The sequence below is a fragment of the Pholcus phalangioides genome, unplaced genomic scaffold (genome assembly GCF_987345545.1).
Source record: "Pholcus phalangioides strain wild (caught in Gottingen) unplaced genomic scaffold, Ppha-v1.0 ptg000027l_1, whole genome shotgun sequence".
Lineage (NCBI taxonomy): Eukaryota > Metazoa > Arthropoda > Arachnida > Araneae > Pholcidae > Pholcus > Pholcus phalangioides.
Genome location: NW_028301617.1, coordinates 2,742,060 through 2,754,409, shown reverse-complemented (window position 1 = coordinate 2,754,409; position 12,350 = coordinate 2,742,060). Strand labels below are relative to the sequence as shown.

Genomic DNA, 12,350 nt, shown 5'->3' with positions numbered 1-12,350 from the left:
GACTGATGGACATCCAGCCCGGGGGCCCAGCTCCGAAATATCAAAAAGCTCTGCGACCGAGACACTCTTCCCCCCCCCCCCCCACGATTTTTATGACCAATGCCGGTCACCAATAATTTAAAATGTTGACGCTGCTATAAAATTAAATTTTTTTTTTTGCTATTTTAGTTTCATTATTACGAGCCCCCCTCCCCATTTGCACCTTTGGGGAAGGGGGGCTCCATGAGAGCAAAGCAAGTAAGGCCTTTTCGACACGAACTCGACTCTTCAATTTTTTTGAAGCTAACTTCTTTAGCTACATAAGAGTGAAATCCTACGAGGGAAAAGAAATCATCACAGAAAGTGAAACGCTTTCTTTTCTCCGAAACCGGTTCCGTAGAGAAACTGATGCGTGATCCGACAAGCAGATGGGTTGGTGGTGGAGATATGTCAATAGAGACTCGGCAGTGTGTGTAAGAAAAAGTTGGAAGGGGGTGGGGAAGCTTCATACACACGGTAATACAGCCCTATTTACGCTACCCAAAGTTACGTGAACTCGGAGTTTTGCGATTTTTTTTTAAAATGAAAAATGCAACATTTCTCTGAAACAAAAGTATAATCGCAAGGTAATTGCCGAATTAGCAGCGATTATTAAGTTATAATCATCTGTTCCCACGTGGCAAACGCGTTTACAGGAGTGGTGGAAAATATCCACTCCGCAGTATTTTGTGAAACCGTTCTGAGCTTAGTACAGTCGAATCCCGTTATACGAACTCCAAGAGACCGGTGAAATCATTTCGTTACACTGGAAACATATTTGGGGGAATCTAGAAAAGTGTTCGTTGAAACGAGATTTTCGCTATAACACGGTATTCTTTAAATCTGGATTCGACTGCACTCAGAATTTGAAATCCCATATACAGGGTGGGCAGAAAGTCAGTACAGACTTTAAAAATGAATAAAAACTGGAAAAAAACCAAAATAAAAAACGGTTTGCAGGGTTAGCATCGCTAGGTCACGGGATTTTTTTTTAAAACAGGGGAAAAAAACCGATGGGTGGCGCTGGTACGAGCGACTTCGGTGAAAATATGCTAACGAGACGGTTATAAGAACTTGCGCTCCTAATCCACAAGCAGTTCACCCTTGTAAACCGTGCATGTGGGCCTGCTGCACTCTGCCGTTACTGGATTTGTGACTCGTCTGCAATGTGTTATTCCCTGTGGTGGTGGTCATGTGGGACACATACTGCTGTAATAAAATGATTTGGGGGGGGGGCCTTCTTCTGTTCGTTATTTACGTATCTTTTCTTTGACTTGTGTACGTCAGCGCTACCTATCGGCAGTTTTGTTTTCCCCGTCAAAGAAATTCCTGTGACCTAGCGATGCTAACCCTGCAAACTTTCTTTCAGTTATTTTTCCGGTTTTTATTCATTTTTAGAGTTTCTACAGACTTTTTGTCCACCCTATGTAAAGGGGTTATCTGGTAACGTGCCGCGGATCATTTCAGTAATCTGGGAATGTGCCGCGGGTAACTTGAGTGATGAACTGCACTGCGGGCAGCTTAAGCGCTCTAAAAGTGTGCCACGGGTCTATTGAGCGATCTGTAAAAAGTTCATTTTTACAAAATTAGGTTTCAGGTGGCGGGTCACATCAGATAGCCTCGAGGGCCATGGGTTTAGCATATATGTTTTAGAGCAGTAGGGCTTCACCCTTTCTCCAGTCGTAAGTGCTGCATATGCCCATTATAAAACCAAGAACACCCCTGACGGCAACTTTGACGCAGGTATGGCTGAAATCTGCGAAATTGCAATCTTTGAAGGAAATTTTTTTGCAGGGAGTTCGATGGAAGCGTTGGTCAAGTGCTTGCGAGCACGAAATCGGACGCACGGAATTGAGCACTCTTGGTGCTCGCGAGCAACAGGTTGAAGATGGCTGGCTTAAAGCGTGAGGTCGCAATGCATTTTTTAAAAAGACAGACATTTTGAATTCTTACCCTTCAAATAGCATTGAAATTAACAGAAATTGATCATAACACATATTAAGGTATTTTCTTCCGAAATTTCAATTAAAAAAAATAATAATTATATATATATATATATATATATATATATATATATATATATATATATATATATTTTTTTTTTTTTTTTTGCATTAAAAAATAATTTTTGTAGTCTGGGGGGGGGGGAAGGCGCACGAGCCCCCTATGCCCCCAGCCCCCCTATCGTATACGTTTCTGATCCCACCAATATGCGTTAGGAGGTCGGGGGACAGTGCTGACGAAATTTTGCTGACGGGGATGGGGGGGGGGGGGTCAAAAACTGCTAAAATTTTGCTGACGTAATACTTGAACTGCCCCTAATTCGAAATGTCTAAAAAACGAATATTTACTCATAATTTAAGGTTTTTTTTAAAAAAAAAAACACGCATGGAAGTTATTAAAACTTTAAAAATATAATACTAATTTGTAACACTAACAATAATTTCAATGCACTGAAAAAAAATTTCTGAAATTACTGCCACGTCAATTGAAATTTTTTATTGTTAGGATTTTTTTAATGTTATTTTTTCCAATGTTAGGAAAGAAACATGTAAAATATTCACGTTTTAAAAACCAAATTTGTAAAAAAATTAATTAATTCTGCACAAATTACGCTTAATGAGTGAACACATTAGGGATAATTCCCCCCCCCCCCGACGTCGTTCACTGACTCACCGTTACGATGATGCAACACCGCGCAATAGTAATTACGAGCGATGTAATAATGTACGTGTAGTTGACATAACGAGCATCCTCGTGAATAATTATGCCAGAAATTTAAAAATAATAATAATCATAATTCATATTTTTATATGCAAATCAGTTTAGAAGGTCACTCCGCTTATAAGGATAAGAGAGATCAGTGGTAGCACTCACCAAAGGGACCGTCCGAAAGGATAATCACCGCTGGATGTTCACCCCATTTGTGGAGAAAAGTAAATTTATTTACAGGTGGGGGGGTAGCCTATGTAGTGCTATTTCCTCAGTGCAAACCTCCTCGACGCTACCCGGGATTCCTTGAGCACACAGCAACCGAGTACTGACGGCAATCAGCTGACGGACATGCATTTTAACACAGCTCACAGTCGATGGAATGATCGTGGCCACGAGAGGGGAGGGTGGGTGTTGACGTCATTCCCTGCGCACTCGTTTTGGCAACCCTCGATCTTAATGGATCGTGATGGGTGAAAAGAGGGAGGGGGACGGGGCGTAAAAATCCCGAAGAAAACAGCCAAAAATATCCGCCAATTTTGGCAACAGGCACTAATACTAGTGTTTTTTTTTTAAATTTTATTCTTTATACTTTAATCTTTCCTCAATCCTGTTCCGCGCAGACCTCCGGTGGTCAGTGAGTACTTTGTAAGGGGGGGGGGGGGTCTCCACGCAGGGCCGGATTAACCATAAAGCAAAATAACCACGTGCTTAGGGCATCAAGAGAAAAGAGGCACCACAAAAAAAAAATGGTCAAGTATATAGTACTAATTTATCTTTTTTTTTTCTCCGGGCACCAACTATGTGGCAGTGCCGTCTTAACGCATGGGCACGGCCCGGGGGCCTCAGGAGAAGAAGGGCCTCACAAAAATGAGATCGGGTTGAAATTTTCTAAAATTTACTATAGGTAGAGCCTCAGAAATACCACTTTGCCCGGGGGCCCATGATGCTCTTAAGACGGCCCTGCTATCTGGTAGAAAATACTAAAACTTCAAGAGCTGCAACTGAGACCACGGCTGAGACCAACTGCAAGATTTACCAGGGCTGCAACTGATTGAGGACAGGGAGGGCGGGGGATTCTGGTGCGCAGGCTCTCGACCAAGAAGGGTACCGAGTTTACTATTTTTTCGTTAAAAATTGTGGGGGGGGGGGGGTGAAATGGATACAGATCTCCCCCACTATTATCAGGGTAAATTTTAGTTTCTAGTTGCGGCCCCCGAAGGTGACACGAAAGCAGAAAAACTAAGTTAATTGTAAACAAGAACTTGTGTCAAAATACTCAGTATTTGGATTGAAATTTTGCTGTATTTCCTTAAAGTACCGTAGGCCCAGAGCTGTCTCAACAGCATCATAGGCCTCTGGGTAAAACAAATTTTTCTGAGGGGCCCCTCCCCACTTGGTATAAATACCTGACTATCTTACTACCAGGACCGTTATTTCAACTTTTTCTGGGGGCGTCGTGACTTTTTCTTGGAGGGGGGGGGGCGAAGAGCATATGCACTCAATGTATCTATATAAATCGATACACAGATGTATATTTGCATCCAGTGTATTTTTCGAAGCGGGGTGGTCTGCTTACTACCTTACTTAATTTGCGTATTTAACTCATTCCAAAACTTTAACCAGATCAAATTGTCATGAGGCCTCCCGACAATCGATGTTCCCGAGCCGTGGGATTGTAGGCTTTGAGTGAAATGATTTTTCTGAATCGCTCCCCCCCCCCACACACACACTAAAGATAATTGATTACCTATTTACACATTCATTCGTGAAAATTGTAGACAGATCTAATTGTCATGAGGTCATGCGTTAAGGTTAAAAGTAAGGGGGGGGGGGGGAGGCACCAAAATCACTTGCGTGCTTGGGGCCTTCATATGGGTCAATCCTGCCCTGAGTCTCCACGGGATACTTTTCATTTACTGCCATTGCATGGATAACACATTTTGTGCAGCAAAATTGTAATCAATATTATTCTATGATGTGCAAATTGTAATAACAATAAAAAAAACAATAAATTTTGGATTTTATGGTAGGGTTTCGTCGAAATTGATCTTCGGCGCTACGGAGAGTAGTGGCTCCACGCAGGGCCGTCTTAAAAGCATCATGGGCCCCCGGGCGCCAAGGGGTTTTTCTGAGGCCCTACCAAATAAATTCTCGAAAATTTCAACCACATTTCATTTTCGTGTGGCCCCTTTTTTCTCTTGAGATCCCCGGACCCTGCCCGGGTGGACCCATGCGTTAAGACGACACTGGGTCCACGACATCAAAAACTATACTAGACCAGTGATGGGCAAACTTTTTTAGAAGCGTTCCAAAAAAAATAAAATAAAAATATGGCTGGCGGACCGTATTTCCCCGCATGATTGCAGTAAAACTCAAGGGACATCAGCTTTTTTGAATATTAGGGTCTAATCGCACGCTGCAGAAAGGGCGGGCCCTACCACTGACCCACCAGAGTACTAAAAATGTTAGGGTCTGGTCCGTTCCTGACAAGCCGAGGAAAGCGAAGAAAAGATCATGATTTGCATTTCAATCAATTGTAATGGAGGAAATTCAATCGATTTCTAAAATAAAAAGATACAGTATTCATATAAGAATTTTTCTAGAATCTGTGACTCTAAAAATTCCAGGCATGCTGGTCTCGGTCGCTGTTTCCCGGCATGCCGGCTAAAGAGGGGAGGGGGGAAGTAATACGGCACTTGGAATTTTATGCTCAGAGCTGAAATGTGCAGTGTCGTCTTTGAAGATTGTCGCGGTAGTAGTATATACATGATCGTATCTGAGCCCAACGGGGCCCAGATATGATCATGTAGTAGAGAGGGCTCCCAGATATGATAATGATGATATCGCTTCATTATAATGATCATATCTGGGACCTTCATTTGTTTAGTATTATCCCTTTTAGAAATACTGAAAGAACGGTTTTATTGTAAAATTTGCAATGTCTTATTTAACGAGACAATATGGGTTCACAACTGTGGAAAAAACAAATACAGTAAGTATATTTTAACAACTCTATATGCATATTTATATATTGCATATGTGTTAAACTTTTTTTTTGCATATGTAAAAGTTTTTAGATAAATTTCCATTTATTTAAACTCGCGCAACTGTATTTTTCATATGTAAAAAAGGGTTCATCCCCGTAAAATGAATTTTTTTTTCAAATACACTGTGAAATCGAAAATGTCTATGCTATTAGTTTGAAATCTGCGGTGGGCCGGATATCACATTCAAGCGGACCACGTTTGGTCTACGGACCGTAGTTTGCCAATCAGTATACTAGGGCAAGGGTGTTCAACCTTTAGGAGAAAGCAGGGCCACTTGATTAGTTGATCAGGAGCAGCGCCGCAGGTCGCTTAAATGATCTGTAAATGCGTCATTGGCCGCTTGAATTATCTATTAATCGGCTTAAGTGATCTGCAAATGTGCAGCGGATCACTAAAGTGAGCTGGAAATGAGTCGCTTAAGTGCTGTGGAACTGCACTGCAGTTCAAGACACTCAACTGATCAATCAACTGCGTTCACAACACTCAATTGATCTGGGGATTTGCCGCGGGACACTTTTAATTCTTTCGTTAATTTTGAAATTATTTCTTTGATTGATTTCTGTCAGAAAATAAAATCGAGCGATTCAGATAAAATTCATTTCAGATTGAATTTGTCACCAGAACGCTAGGATGAGAGAGCTAGTGCGCCACCAATCGGCAAAATTTTGAACTTTGTTTTTCTGCAAATAAAATTCGACTCTACGACATCAATTTCGGAGAAAATCACACATCCATATGATATAGAGGGCGTTTTAAGAAGCAAAAGGTGACTTTTTGTCCACCCTGTATTATCTGAACCTTTTAACTAAGAAAAAAAAGTTTTTTTATTGAAAAAACGGGACATTTTCGTAAAAAAAAAAAAATCGGGGCGGCCAAAATTATCGAATAAAATTGTAGTCACCCTACTGATTGACGTGTTGACCATTCAAAACGAGTCTCACATTCTGTCTTCCCGTAGAAAAGTAGAGAGGCTCACTGCTATTGGTTCCCACGCCAATGCCATCTGTTAGACACTTTGTCCTTTGCGCACCGAAACGTGATTGAATGAAATAGCGCAAAATGAAAATCTGTTAACACGATGTAATTTTTCGAGACACAAATAAAAGAATAAGAAATATTATTTTCCTTCTATGATGAAATACATCCGAAAAAAGGTCTTTTCCTCTAACGAAAATAAGTCGCCAAATCATCGATAAATAACCCGAGGAAGGGAAACCGGATAGATTTCTTTATTGATCGATATTTCGGTCTTTTCAGAATTATTCAGCGCCGCAGAATACGAACGACTCTTTCTCTGTTCATGACGACAATGGATCTCGGTCCTAAGAATGAGATGAAATATGTGATAATGTGTGTGTGAGAGTATATATATATATATATATATATACTATATAGAGTATATATATATATATAAAGATTATTCAGAAATCACGAGAACATCACGTTTTGATGAAAAAGAAAATGATAAAGAAAATAAATAAATCAAAAAGAATCTATTCTTTGGTTGACCATATTTCAATAGGTCGAAATCGGGACAGCAGCCAAAATTCGCCAATTTTTTTGAAACTATCACTAGCAACGGGCTGACTATATTTCACCCAGAAAAATTCTGGAAATAAGAATCTTGAACGTGGGATATCGCCTGTTCTCACCAGAAAACTTGCTAAACGCGTGGGAGTAATCGCCAATTATATGTGGAAATGTAAGATTACACACAAAAAAGAGAAAAGAGGGAAAAAAAAAACACATACGCACACTTTGTAACCTGTCTGTGTAAGAGGATTTCACAAAATTATGCCACCAGGTCTCAATGAGATATTGATTTGAAACTGTTTCAATGCAACACCGTTTGTTAGGATATTTTAATTAGTGATTATAATACTGTTTCCATTGAACTTATTGTTTCCTGAGAAATGTTGAGGCGGAATAGTGAGAGATCAAAGTGTGGATTTTTTTATGTTTTGATACATGTATAAAAAATTGCTAACGGGCGGGCAATTAAAAATCAGAGAGTACTAGAAATAGGAACATTAGAGTAAGCTTGGTATTAAAAAACGGGACAGTTCTGCAAAAACTGGTCACGACCAAAAAAAAAACGGAAAAGTTCGTGAATGTGTCCCGTACAATATGGTTCAGATGGTCACCACATACTGCCCATTGCGACTAAATTAAATTACTAGGATAGCAAATCGTTTGAGGCACGACACACAGCCTTTTAAGCCGTCTCGCCGTTCTGTCCCATCGTTTCGATATAAAAGTCCCGTTTTTTTCCTATCGTTCTGTTAAAAATGGCATGTTTTTTCTTGTTAGTTCAAGGGCATGGTCTTCAATTCGTTATTACAGTGGAATGTCCCATAACGGACACATCCCGTTAGCGGATACTTTTTTTTTTAATGACGTCGACGGGCCTCAATGCATTTTTACTATCCATTAACAGACATTCCTCTTCATTAAATAAATGATCGCTCCCGTGGGTGCCCGTTTTCGAGAGGTTCTACTGTATTACTAATCTTCATGGGGTTGTCGAATGAGCAAAAAAAAAAAAAATATGGGGCATTTTGATCAGATGTATCTCCATCCATTCTAATTCTTTATATTACAGTGAAACCTCGCCACGACGATATTCGATGTAACGATAAATCCATCTACATTACAACGATATTTTTTCTTGGTCCACGGAGTATAGTTATATCGAGGTTTCACTGTATTTATATCATAGTTTCCCAACTTTTTTTTGTATCCGTAAGTATTACCGCTTCCCCGGTAAGTTGCATCCACGCCCCTTTGGGAAACCCTAATTTATATCCATGGTATCCAGTCAACACCCCCTATAGATAACATCTATATCTTATCTATAGGGGGGGGGGGGGGTGTTGATCCAGTCCACCAATAAGCAGGTTCAAACTGAGCGAATATTTATCTAATATATTTTAGAGTTTCGCTGTTAGATTTTAAGTATGCTTTGGCTTAAACCAGGGATAGCTGACCTTTTTCCTAGCAGTGGCACAACCACTTGGCTTATATTTTCCATGCGCATGCCACTCTACGAATTTTAACACAGAAAACCATACGTCCCGCTTTACGGGACAGAGACATTCTCTCCGTTCGTACTAAATATTGTTCAGCTCTCCTCTTATTTTCGTAAATATATTCCGTTTGTCACTCTTTTGAGTTCAAAATTTTCACCTTTGAGTCACGAATTCGATTATCACAATTCAGATTGTTTATGAACGTATATCAGTATAAATTCATCTTGAAATAACAAGGAGAACAAGATTGAATGTCGACAAATCAAACAACTTCATACGTAGTCAAGAATAACGCTCCGATTGAGGCCCTTGTTGCGAGGCGTTCCATGTTTTCCTTGATGAGAAGCGATGTTCCCGTCCTGTAAAAAATTGCTCTCTCATATCCACAATAGAAGTTCTTGGGGGTCGGGGTGGTCGGGGGGGGGGGGGTCTCCCTTCGCGAGACGTGGGGGGGGGGTGTTGGGGCGCTGTGGACCGCACCGGCGGGGCCTTGCCGTGGGTGTCGGGACGGAGGGGGAATCGCACTCGCGGTGCTGTCCTGACTTTGTCGAGCGGTGATGTGCCCGGGGATTGGGGGGTTTGGGTGGGGGGGATGTGGCTGTGCTGCTTGGGGGGTTGGCAGGGTGTTGGTCCGAACCAGGTGTGCTTTCCCGGCCGGCTTGCCGGTTTGAGTTTCTTCCGGCACGCCCACGATCTCACGATCAATGAGCTTATATCCCAAAAGCGACAGAGCCTGGGCGTGCTCGGTTTTAAACTAAACTATAAGTTCGTCTTACCTACACCGTGTTGGACATAAGCACCGTAACCTGAGGACTCGGGCTGCTTGGGCTTTCCTCCTCCTAATAAACTTTGTAATAGGAGCTAGCTACCCTCCCTCCCCCAAGAATTCATGGGTATCCGATGTAACTGTATTATACAATGCTGGCGATCCTGAATATCGTACACATGGGACGTCCAGAAACACATGGGATGTCCAAAGATGAAAAACCAAGCAGAAACGCAAACGCATTAAATAGAAAGTCATCACATACAGTAGCTAGTATTTTAAGAGCGCCTACCATACTAAATTTTTGGTTTGGTGGCCTATACAAGACCCATCATTTATAAGAAAGAGATATTGTTTAACCACTTCATGTACAAGTCGGGTGATCATACGTCCCGCATTTTTCAGAACCGTCCTGGTTTTTTTAAATTTTTTTTGGCTGTCCCGACTCTTCTGAAAAAATGTCTCGGTTTTTCACGTATTTTCAACGAAGACAACTTTACTTCTTATTCTTCGAATTAAAGATTAAAATTATCTTTCCAACTCAGAAATTATATTACGATGATTACGACTACAAACAAGAATATTCATATCTCACACATTTGTCTTCTTTTTTTTTTTTAATCCACTGCAATTTGAAGTGGCGCATCATTTCCCGTGATTGGCGACTTTTGTGTGATTTTAGCATGAGTTGGCGACTTTTGTGTGATTTTAGCATGAGTTGGCGACTTTGATTACTTTTGGCATCGTTTTTGGCGATAATTGGCGATGTGCCATATTTCCCCGTTATTTTTCTCGAACAAGAAAACACAGAGAGAACTTCACATGTTTGAATTCACTTTTGAACTGGTGTTTGGGCGTAATATTACGCTCGTGGTCGTAAAGAGGTTAGAAGCTGCGCAGAATTTCTTTTATTGACAAATAGAATATCTTTAGTTTTTGGAAAATCGTTCGCATGCCACTCATGGCGTGCAACTTGTGGCAAGCGTGGCATGAGTTGGCCCACACCCTACCCTAAACAGAGAAAACAAAAATGGCTTAGCTGATTTTTCTTTGTTTTAAAAATAATAGATTTGACTTCAATGTGCTTTTTATCAGCTATTTTTCACATCCCAAAAGTGGTTCAAAACAAGACCCCCCTCGCCCCAATGCAGCTCAGAAAACCCAAGAGGTTGAACATCACTGATTTAGGATATCATAAACATTCTCGCAGTTTGAACGCAATCCCCCTTTTTTGTTTCATAATTCTTCCAAAGCTCCCAACACCAACCCGAAATGCAATTGGTTCTTTTTACTCAGTGGTTAAAGTGTAGAATCTTTTCACGGAAATATGTACGTTGAAACGACATAACTCTTGTACTCTTTTTAAATAGTGACAGACAGGAAGATGGAACGAGTGCTACACGTTTGTTATGGGCGGACCTGGAGTTCTAAACACATCGGTTTGCAAAATTAATTAAGTTTCTAACTAAAAGATGGCGCCACAGTCGTTTTATTGGGCCGCAGAGAGCAACAGGCCTACAACGGTGAAATCTTCAAACATTAAACTTCACGCATAGTTCGAAAAATATGTGGTAGATGGCAGCACTATAACAAACATTACACAGAAACAAGCTTCACACCAGGTTCACAACGCTGACACGCACATTCTAACATGTACCAATTCGTTAGAAGTTCCGCAGAGGAATATGGACAAGGTAAATGTGTGGTTTAGTAGTCGTTTTATTTGACGAATTCTTTCTGTTGTTGGGTATTTGAAGGTCATTGTTTATACCCAACAGAAGGGAGTCCTCTTTCAAACACTCTGAGGTAGGCCAACACCTATGGGCTGAGCCTGTCCTAGACGACCTCCCCTCCCCCGCCCCAATAAATTTTATGAAGGAGCTGAGACACCCCCACCTCAATAATTAATGAATATACAATGCAACGCATCATTCCATCCCTTGCATAAGGGTTTGAGTCCCGTATATATACACGGGACAATTATCAAACTTTCAGCATTCCTCTCTTCCCCCACTCCCCGCAATATTTTCTTTATTTCGACGCCTCTGCATGCTAGTCAGCACTTGTTTTGGTCGTCGGTCAATTTTTGGCGTCTTTTATCAACGATTGGCGACAGTGTTTGCTTGACAATAGGTACTGTCCCGTTTTTCGCCTCAATGAATCACCATTATGCTACAATAGCGATGGATGGGAAATGCTATTTATATAGGAGGGAAGGATATACTCTCGCACACAGAATAATCTATTCAATTTTTTTTTCATGGCTCTGTTGCTAAGGGGGGGGGGGGCTGAAAAAATAAAGAAGCTTCGGACTCTGAATGTCAGTAACAGGAGAAGGATGGAAAGAAAAACGAACTGTGCCACCATATACTGAGAGGCCGTGGGAATGACGCAATACGTCATCGACTCCAGTAGATTCCTTATCACATGTTTGCAAATGAAGGAACGTCCATGAAAAACAAAGAAGCCTCGAAGGGTGGACTCTTTTCTTGTTTTTCTTAATTTCTGCTTCGCAGTTTGTTAGGATGAAAGGGGGGGGGGAAATTTAGAGCCGGTATACAATACAGGGCGATTCTGAATTCATGAGACAAACTTTAGGAGGTGGTATAAGACAAGTGGTTCTCAACCGGTGATGACCCCCCCCCCCCCCGTGACAAATGGGGTATTTTAAGTGGGGGGAGGCACGGGAGAAAATAAAGTGGGAGGAGAGCCATGATAGATGGTCAAGTAAGGGATGAAGGGATGGGGGCAGAGCTCAGAAAAAATTTAGATGAG

General features: G+C 41.2%; 1 protein-coding gene across 3 annotated transcripts in view; it reads right to left on the bottom strand.

Annotated features, from left to right (window-relative positions):
* Positions 1 to 12,350, bottom strand: part of LOC149068065 (monocarboxylate transporter 12-like) — a 52,677-nt gene that overhangs the window by 13,483 nt on the left and 26,844 nt on the right. Inside the window, exon 1 of one of the 3 annotated variants that reach the window (XM_089251531.1) lies at positions 2,896 to 3,111. The exons of the other annotated variants lie outside the window; for them this stretch is intronic. The gene's annotated coding sequence lies outside the window, so the exon portion shown is untranslated. Of the gene's footprint in view, positions 1 to 2,895; positions 3,112 to 12,350 lie in introns of those variants that run through there. 3 annotated transcript variants of the gene reach the window in all.